Below are 10,284 nucleotides of genomic sequence, written 5' to 3' on the forward strand. Positions count from 1 at the left end.
AAGTGAAAATTATTTTTTTTATAGATGGTAGAGTAGTATCAGAATCGCAGGTAACCGAAGTGAGAAGGTAACGGAGTTAAAGTTGTAACTTATGTAACGAATATTGCTCATTTGCACGGTATTTAAAAAATATATATTTTTTGAATCGAAACAATTTTTACGGCCGGTTTACAGATTGCAGCAGTGGCGAATCATCTCGCATACTTTCAAAAACTTTTTTTAATTGTTTACATAATTTCTCTTACTTTTTACATGCATTTTAATACTTTCGTAAATCGTGATTCACCACTCTAAACTTTCAACTCTGAGGTCGGATCCAGTGTTAAGCATTAGAAATGTGATAATTTGTCTACACACTGTCAATAGGGTCAGGTGTCATATTTCAGCCATCATAAACCCACTGAAACATTCTTAGATTCCATTGAAGACATGGACAGACACTAGTAACACGTGCCTTATTTTACACGCATGATTAGCGTTTGTCGAATATTAGAGTACCTGAAAATTTTTTCTAATTCTCTTATCTGCTAGGTTTCACTTCTAACAGCCATGTTTTTGACGTGACATCGTCTAATAAATCGATGAACGCCGGCTGCACGCACGAAAAAGTGTCCTGTAACGCACATTGTCCCACTACGGATGTCCTACTACGGATGCGTCCTGTTATGCGCATTGTACGCATGCGTGGCATCTCTCTTCCACTCGATTGGAACAACCATCGATTTGACTTTTCAATCATATTTTCGTCATTTGATTTATTAATATTATGTAATTTAACGATCGTCCACCGATTTTCAGCACAATCGGTACGGTTATTAATTTCCCGCCTACCACTATAAGAAACAAACATGGCGGAATACATACGTTTTTAAAACTTCCACAACACAAAACTATATATATATTGTCGCGGGTTGAAATTTTGCAGGGTTGTTGAAATCAAATTTAGGGACTTTACTGACGGGACTCTGGGCTGGCTGCTCTGTTCACTCGTCAGCGCAAGTGGCGTGACCATGTAATTGGGGCACGGGGCCGGCGCGGCGCGCTGCGGGCTTGCAGAATTTTGTTTGTTTGTTTGGCCGCGCGCTGGCGCAGCCACGGGCCGCAGTTACTGGGGCGCGCTGTCGTAACAAGCCGCGCGGTGTGGCCTGCACATTGGGGTAGAGGGGGGGTAGTCTTCCCAGATGTTCTAGTTAGTTGTTTAGTAAATTTGACTTCAATAACGAGCTTTTGTTATGGTAGGCGCGGCAGGGCGCGCAAATTTAAGCGCAAGTGAGTGGTGACTCGGGGCTCACTCAGGCGGAGGCTATGCGTCTCACCTGTGGTCACGAGTTGTTAGTTCGTTCGTGATGTAGGAATTCAAGCTTTCGGGCGGAGGCTATGGCCCTCGTCAGGGGTCACGCGTCATAGTTTTTAAAATGTAATGTTCGTTCGGGATTTCAAGGGCAGGAGAGGCCCCTACGTTATTTTTTTAAAGTAATCGATCAAGAAAGGCTTTTCGGAAAATGTGAGTATGGACTTATCTTTGTTTTAATTTTAAGTATTAATTATGATTTGAGGTATTCGGAAGGACTAGGGAAGTGTTTAGTGAAGTTCTCTCATTCTCTCTCTTGTAAGGTCGTTCAATCGTTAAGGAAGTAAAGAGATTATTGTTTTAAATTGTAATCCCGCTATTTAAATGTTCTTTAAAATGATGTTGAGTATTTGACTTTAAGAATAAAATAATTTTAATTAAGTATTATGTTATTTTGCAAAATCTCCTTAGTTCAGCTCTCACCAGACATCCTGTACGGGATGACGAACCTATGATCCTAGGTACAGTAAAGTATTTTATGAAGTTAAGACTAGTTGATGCCAAGCGAGTTGTTTCTATGTAAAGAGCTACGATTCTCGCCCCCCCCCCCCTCTGAAGGTGCACGTGACAGAAATGGTAGAGTTCGCCGGATAGGTTCTATTTCTGGAGAGAGAGAGAGGTAGATTTTTATGTTTATTATTAAGTTAGTTTCAGCTTCTGATAGCAGGTTATTAAGAGTTTACTTGAGGAGAGGATTACGGAATTTTAGTCTATAGTGGAGGAAGTCTTTGAGATTTTTTTTTTGACGTAACAGATGTTTATTTGAGGATACTTGTAAGGATAAAGTTTATAGTGATAAGTTGTTTTAAGTCGTTGAATTTATTGTAGATTTATATCGGGGATTATTACGTGAGGAGAATACGTTATAAGTTAAATGCTTATTAGAGATAATGCAAGTGGTTTAATTTAATTGAAGTTCATTTTAAGATTGTAGGTTAAGAGAGTTAAAATTTAAAATAAAGTTTTTTTCGTAAATAGGAATTATTTTCAAGTCAAGTTTGTTTTGCTGTCGTGCGCTTAGGAGACGAGACGTACGAATTAAATCAGTCGAGGGAAGGATAGACGGTAAAAAGGAATTAAAGAGAAAACGAGAGTTTATGTAAAAGAGAGTTATAGAATTTATAGTGATGTTTTGTTTTAATTAGAAAAATGTTGAGAGTTGTTTCAGAACGACACGTCAGTGGACGTGGCAGAATGAACACGTGACGGGGAGGTGCTGAGACCTAGCGGAGAACGGAGGAACCGCAAGCGAGGGTTGGCGCACCTGATGGAATTCGGTGACGTCACGAGCACGTACAGAGACGTGGACGGCCGTGACCTTGTTTTGATCAGCTGTACGGTAACTTAGCGATAAGAAAATAGACTATTGGTTAAATAAATTTAAATTTAAGTGTGTTTTAGGAGAAGAGGAACTTTCAGTATGTAAGTAATTTATTTTAAGAAGTGTATGATGTATAGGCTAGAAGTGTTTCGTTGTAAGTTGTTTATGTTTTTGTTAGTTAAATTCTACCTCGGTTTTAAAAATATTTTTTTGGGATTTGTAAACATTATTAAGGAGGTACACTATAAAATCGATAAGCATTGAGAAAACTGGGAAGGCTAGATTTTGTGTGTAGAGGGAATTTACTCCAAAAGAACAGAGAGACAAAATTAATGTTTTCATTAGGGCGAGGGACCCTAAGGTGAGGCGTTGTGTCCCTGGGAAGAAAGGGAATTGTAGCGCAGACCATAGGAGATGGGCTGACTACGGAATTAAGGGTCAGGAGAATCCTGAGAGTTGTGAGTAGTTTGGGGCAGGAGTTCCCCATGGTAGTACCGAAGTGGCTATCCTGTATGGGATAGGGTACCATTTCAATGAAGTTTGTTGGTGGGGTTAGAATCCCTTGTTGTGTAGTGGGCCTATAGCAGATAGGCACTACAGTGAAATTTTTGGTTATTTTGTGAGGTAAATTCCCTGGAGGTTAAGTAAGATTGGATTCAGTTAGGAAGGAGGGAAATGAGAAACATTGCTGTAGAGAGTTAGTGTACTTGCCTAATGTGAAATTGAATTTTAATAAATTAATTAATGAGAAAGTTTTTCTGGTCAAATAATAATGGAAGGGAATTAATTAATTTTTTTGAGTAAGGTGTTTTAAGTAATGAAATAAAATAAGGTGAAGTAATTTGAATAATTGGGGAGGAGTTTCTTTAAGAGTTTAGATAATTGTTTTTGAATTTATTGAGATATTCAGCCAGTGAAGTTTGAGTGTGAGAGATACAGTGAGATTTTAAGGAAATCGGTTGTTTTTAATTAGGAGAAATGAGATTTTATGATTAAGAGTCAGTAAGCATAGTTAAAATTTACGACATGATATTTGTTGACAGTTTACAGTTATTAAGGAGAAAACAGAGTAATCTATTTATTTTTATTTTAATGGTTTGAAGATAAGATTATGAATTTTTTTTGGAAGTTTCTTTGGCATGTTGGAATAATTTTTTTTGATTTTTAGAATTTACAGAGAAAATTTAATTGATTTACATTAGTTTGGAAGTATGGAGGTTTAGTGTTCGATTAGCCCTAACTTGATGGTCGGATCCCAAAAGAATGCCGTAAAACCGATAGCCAATTGAGAGGAATGCGGTAGGCGCTTGTGTAGAGAGGGGTTGTGGGAAAACTCCTTGGGACTGATGGCAGATCAGGGGCCCTAAATAGTGTGTGATGCTGTAAAACCAGTGCAGAGAAAGCCTGGTATGCTTAAATTTTTGGGCACAGGTTATGTAAACCTGGGGTTCCATGGGATTTAGTCATGTTAGCTGCTGTGAGACATTAAGATTTCCAGGCTCCATAGTAAATTCAATGTAAATTTTTGTTTTCTTAAAATAATAAATTTGTTTTTAATTTTTTTGAGATATTTGATTTGTAACAGTGAATACAGACCCCGAGGAATAAGAGTTGTCATGCTGTGAGAGGAGAAGGTGGTAGGCCTAAAAGGGTACAGGCACCACAGAGGTTATTTGTATTGCATAATTTAAATATAAGGAAACTTGAGAATTTGAAATTTTGTTGTTGGTTTGTACACCCATAAGAAGAGTATAGGCAGAATTTTTATTGTTATGAGATGTCTAATTTAATTGAAAAGAAGAAAGTTTAAAGATGCAAGGTAACATTATTATTGTAATAATTGAAAGAGATTAAGAGGTAGAGAGAAATAGGCAGTTTTTGTTTGTAAGTACTAAAGTTTACATATAGAAATTTAGTAACTAAGAATGAATAATAAGTTAAGTCTAGTGTAAAAGTTTTTTTTAAGTTTGTTAAGTTAAGAGTCACAAGTAAATTTTTTTTTAGAGAGAATGTCTTTGATAGGAAGTATTAGAAACTTATGGGAATTTTAGGGTAACATAAATAATGTAGGTAATGAATAATAAATAGATGGTAGGTCTTAAGTTAGGATTAACATTTGAAGCAGAATTTAATTAAGAAGAAGGAAAATAAATAGGCCTAATGAAAAGAACAAAAAAGGATTTTATGGTAAAGCATTTTTTTTTAAGTAATAAACAATGAATAATAATGTTGTTTCAGGGTAATGTGTACTAATAATACAATTTTTTTTTAGGACCAAAGAACAGGAATTATGTAATTTAAATTAACATGTATTTTTGAAACTGTTACAGATTCCTTAAGATGAGCTGAGCAGCAGTCCAGTTTACAAGATGACAAGAGTTCGAGAGACAAGATACAAGATCACTGAAACAAGAGCCAAGACTGAAGATTCAAGAGAAGAGAAAGCTGGCAGCCATGGACTTACAAGTGGAGATTAATAAGGTCATGTAAAGTTTTATTTTTTTTTATGGAAGACAGTAACTGGAGTTTTTTTTTGTTATAAACATTATTTACAGAACTTTTTAGGTTATAGTAATGTAATGGAACTAGTGAGTTGTGGTAGCTGTCAAAAAGAACTAATACCTTAAGTTTAATTTTTAAAGTTAATTTTCTTAATTTACAGAGGGATTAGTAGTTTTTTTTAAACCTTATTTAGGTTGGAATTTAAATACAATAGCTTATTATAAATGTGTACGAACAGTTCAAGTTCACAGTACTGATAGGTAGGTCAGATGATCTTATTGATTTTGATGATTTGTTGTTTTGAGTTGATTTTTAAGTGTTGTGAATTAGACAATGAAATAGTTCTGAAAACTTAAATTATTTCAAGCTAAGAAATAGTAAAGTTAATTGTAACTCAAAGGACACCAGAATTTAATTTTTTTTTGAATTAGTAATGTTTGAAAATTTTATACTTTACAAGAAAGGTTATAAACAAACAGATCGGATGGAACAAGGATGCAGTAAATCACAATTTCATTTAGAATTATTGATTAGCTTTTGAGGTTATGAAGTAAAAGTAATTATAGTTTAAAAGTTTGAATAAAAAAAAATGTTTTCTTTTTTTTATTTGTTTGAAATAGAAAGTTTAAAAGTTAATTAGTCATGATCTAGGTGGGTGATGGGGTGGGAATTGGCCACTCTTTTTCCCTATAACCTCCCTAACATGGCCTTCTATTACAACTAACAGAAATAAAGAAGAAGAAAAAGAAGACTTATTATTAGTTAGAATGTTTTTTTATGAAGATACCTGATGAACTTTTTTTTTATTGTTGGGAAGAATAGTAGCAAGATTAATCAGATGTTTTACTCAGAAGAAGAAGAAGAAGAAGAAGATAAAGCAGTTTTATGACTCGACAAGCCAGAGATTGGTGTTTCCCCTCTGCGCTCCTATTGACTACGTTGTTTACTCTCATGGGATAGCTGGTTCGGCACCATGGAGAGAGATTGGTGGGCATTGTGGTTGCCCCCAGAAGAAAAGAAGAGTAGAAGAGGTTATGGGTGGGTCATGTGAACTGACCTTCAACCCAGTTACTTCGTGGGGACTATTTGCTGTATAGAGAAGATCAAGACTCAAGAGTTAGGGAAAATCATTGGAGGTCATGTTTCCCTTCCTTAAGTTTTTCCTATCAAATTATTTGCCTGATTAGATTATGCTAAGGGTGGGATACTTTATGTTAGCAGTTGAATTAATTAATTTTATTTTTTTGTGTGTTTGCATCCTTGCCCATCGATTGCAGTTTAGTAGTTAGTTTTGTATTTGTCAGGCGTGATGGTAATGCCTGTTGATGATGTTTCAGAATTGTAATCTGTTCGTGATGAGGATGGCACAACTCCGAAGCAGATGTGGGGAGAAGTTGTGAGCTGCCCTGGAAGCCAGTCCAGTAGCTGTTGGAGTTGAGTGGTGTTTGCTGATGGCCAGCCCAGGGAGCTACTCTTCTCGACAACACTGACTTCGAGGAGTTGCACCAACCTTCACGAGATAAGAGTTTAATTAATTGAAACACTGTAAGGACACTTAATTTTTTTTGAAGAACGAAAGAAGTATGGTAATAAACGGAAACCGAAAAAAAAAAATAATAATAATTATCAAGAATTTGCACATTGTTTAACGAATACTGAGAAACTAAGAACAGTAATTTAATTTGTAAAGAGAGCTTCACTAACAGAACAATTTTTTTAGAATTGAGAACTCGAGCCTCTGAAGGTTCCTGTGAGAACAAACCAGATAAAAGTTTTACATTTAATTTTATGAATACTTGTTGTTTTAAAATAAATCTTATGCAGAATCTAGATGTATGTTCAGACAGCAAGGAACTAAGAAAATTATTATTTTTGTGAAATGAGGAATTTATAGTTATGGTTTAATGGAAAAAGACAATTTGTAATTTTGAGGTAGCTCGATGGGGCTCGAGCTCTGTGAGGGGAGGGTTATGTCGCGGGTTGAAATTTTGCAGGGTTGTTGAAATCAAATTTAGGGACTTTACTGACGGGACTCTGGGCTGGCTGCTCTGTTCACTCGTCAGCGCAAGTGGCGTGACCATGTAATTGGGGCACGGGGCCGGCGCGGCGCGCTGCGGGCTTGCAGAATTTTGTTTGTTTGTTTGGCCGCGCGCTGGCGCAGCCACGGGCCGCAGTTACTGGGGCGCGCTGTCGTAACAAGCCGCGCGGTGTGGCCTGCACATTGGGGTAGAGGGGGGGTAGTCTTCCCAGATGTTCTAGTTAGTTGTTTAGTAAATTTGACTTCAATAACGAGCTTTTGTTATGGTAGGCGCGGCAGGGCGCGCAAATTTAAGCGCAAGTGAGTGGTGACTCGGGGCTCACTCAGGCGGAGGCTATGCGTCTCACCTGTGGTCACGAGTTGTTAGTTCGTTCGTGATGTAGGAATTCAGGCTCACTCAGGCGGAGGCTATGCGTCTCACCTGTGGTCACGAGTTGTTAGTTCGTTCGTGATGTAGGAATTCAAGCTTTCGGGCGGAGGCTATGGCCCTCGTCAGGGGTCACGCGTCATAGTTTTTAAAATGTAATGTTCGTTCGGGATTTCAAGGGCAGGAGAGGCCCCTACGTTATTTTTTTAAAGTAATCGATCAAGAAAGGCTTTTCGGAAAATGTGAGTATGGACTTATCTTTGTTTTAATTTTAAGTATTAATTATGATTTGAGGTATTCGGAAGGACTAGGGAAGTGTTTAGTGAAGTTCTCTCATTCTCTCTCTTGTAAGGTCGTTCAATCGTTAAGGAAGTAAAGAGATTATTGTTTTAAATTGTAATCCCGCTATTTAAATGTTCTTTAAAATGATGTTGAGTATTTGACTTTAAGAATAAAATAATTTTAATTAAGTATTATGTTATTTTGCAAAATCTCCTTAGTTCAGCTCTCACCAGACATCCTGTACGGGATGACGAACCTATGATCCTAGGTACAGTAAAGTATTTTATGAAGTTAAGACTAGTTGATGCCAAGCGAGTTGTTTCTATGTAAAGAGCTACGATTCTCGCCCCCCCCCCCTCTGAAGGTGCACGTGACAATATATATAACATCTGAAACAACTGTTTCCAATATGGCCTCGTGGCCATGCGGTGAGCATCACTGACAACAAACCGACAGGTTTATTGTGGTGTTTTGATTGTTTCGGGACATTTTTCGGTGTTTTGATGGTTAAATTCGGATTCCTGGTATTCTTTTGCGCTTGGGGAAGTGTTTGTGAGTGTTTTCCTGCGCGGAATTGCATCCACTCTGCATTTTGCAAAGTTCGTCCAAAGGTAAACAATGTGTTGGTTTTCTATGTTCAACCTTCCATTCAAGATCGGGTAGATGGCTGATTCACCTGTCGTAGCCTTTTTGTTGATGGCTTGGTCAAGGTATGTTATGCTCCCTTTACTAATGCTAATTTTCCTCGTGCATTATTCTGCTTTTTCTGTTGGTTTTGTTCTGGGCGTTGTCAATATTGCTGTTTCTTGTTTCTGCGAGTGTTTTTATTGGTTTGTTTGTGTCGCCTGCTTTTGCGATCTGTTAATTGAGTTGTATTTTGGTGTTTATTTGTTTCTCTTGCTTGCTAGGTGGGATGGTGTTTTGCCTTCTATATTGATTGTTTTTTCCTGTTTGCTGGTCTTTTTGCCATTTTGTGCTTTTTACTATGGCCGATTCTGATCCAGTTTCTGGGCTTGGTGATGATTCTCAAAGTGATTATCCTCCTGTTGTGCTGCACGAGGCTGGGCTGGGGCACCCCCCGACCCTACCTGCTCGTCTCTCTCGGCGGCGGCGTCCCGGGCCTCGCTCTACTTTGCGGCGGTCTGGGAGTGCATCCCAGCGTTCTGTTTCTTCTTCCTCTTGCAGTCTCGAGCGCGGTGGTGGTTCCCCGTCGCAGTTAGTGGATTGGGGTCGTGTCGTCCCCTCTACCAGTTGCCTCCAGGCCACATTGACGACTTCTACTGTGACCACGGTGACGTGTTCGAGTCCTCTCTCATCTGCTGTTGTCTCTTCTCCGGTTGCTGTCTCTGTTCCTGCTGCTCAACCACCACCGCCGCCAGCTACATCGCTAGCTGGGCCGCCTCCTTCGCTGCCTGCGCCCGGGCATGGCCTTCCGTCGCCGGGTTTGACGCCGTTGCAGTTCGCTGGCCAGGCGCCTCCCGGGCCACCTTCGGGTGCTTTGTCTACCGGCGTGGTTGCTTTTGATTCTTCTGTGCCTTCTTCTAGTGTGTCTTTTTCTGGCTCTCAGCATGTTGGTGCTGCTGTTCCAAGTCATCCATCTGCTGGGCCTGGCCTTCCCGCATCGTACCAGCCATGTTCCGTGTTTGGTGTTTTGCCTGGTGCTTCATCGCCTGCCGCCTCATCTTCGTCTGCGGCTGCTTCAGCCTCTGGTGGGCTTTGGGCGAATTTGCCGTCTGTGGCCCTCGCACCTTTCCGTCCGTATCACGGCCATCTGTTGCGGTGCCTGCCGCCTTCAGGAATCCGCCGCCCACCTTTCGCTTTGGGGATAGTGGCACTTGTGTATCTGCCACCAATGTCACCTTGCAGACGGTGCCCAGGGATGTGCTGGAGGGTCGCCTGGGGAAGCGTTCCTTTGGTGATGGTGTGGTTCACGATTGGGCTGCTGACCTTGATGAGTGGACGGACAGTGCATCTGCTCTGCGTCCTGCAGCTTCCACCAGCGGGGATGATGCCGTGCCGCCGCCTAAGCAGCAACGTCCTCTGCGGCGTAGGGCTATTGCCCAGTTTCCTGCCTTGCCTCAGCCGACTGCTGGTTCCTCTCACACTGCTGCCGGTGTGCCTCATGGGAGGGCTGATGCATCTGAGGCTGCATCCCGTGGCGGGCATCATCATCTGTCTGCTGCCCGTACTGCTTCTGCTGCCTCGGCGGCTCCGCCGCCTGAGTCTGGGCAGACTCCTTTGCGCTCCAAGAAGCCCCCGCTCATTGTCTGTCGTGGCGGGCTGACACCGACTGCCATTAAGGACTTGGCTGCTCTCGACAAGCAATTTTCATCTGGTTTTGTTGCTAAGCACTACCCTTCTTCGTCGACTTACCAGATGGCTTCTCGTGACGACCATTTGAAGATGACGGAGCTGCTTTGGGC

The 10,284-nt window shown here is 40.3% G+C and overlaps 1 long non-coding RNA gene across 1 annotated transcript; it reads left to right on the forward strand.

Moving 5' to 3' along the window:
• Nucleotides 1–2,614: 2,614 nt before the first annotated feature.
• Nucleotides 2,615–7,491, forward strand: LOC134533356 (uncharacterized). Its single transcript, XR_010075316.1, has 2 exons — nt 2,615–2,773; nt 5,003–7,491. It is a non-coding gene; the product is annotated as an uncharacterized LOC134533356 (long non-coding RNA).
• Nucleotides 7,492–10,284: the final 2,793 nt, after the last annotated feature.

Source organism: Bacillus rossius, chromosome 1, assembly GCF_032445375.1.
Source record: "Bacillus rossius redtenbacheri isolate Brsri chromosome 1, Brsri_v3, whole genome shotgun sequence".
Lineage (NCBI taxonomy): Eukaryota > Metazoa > Arthropoda > Insecta > Phasmatodea > Bacillidae > Bacillus > Bacillus rossius.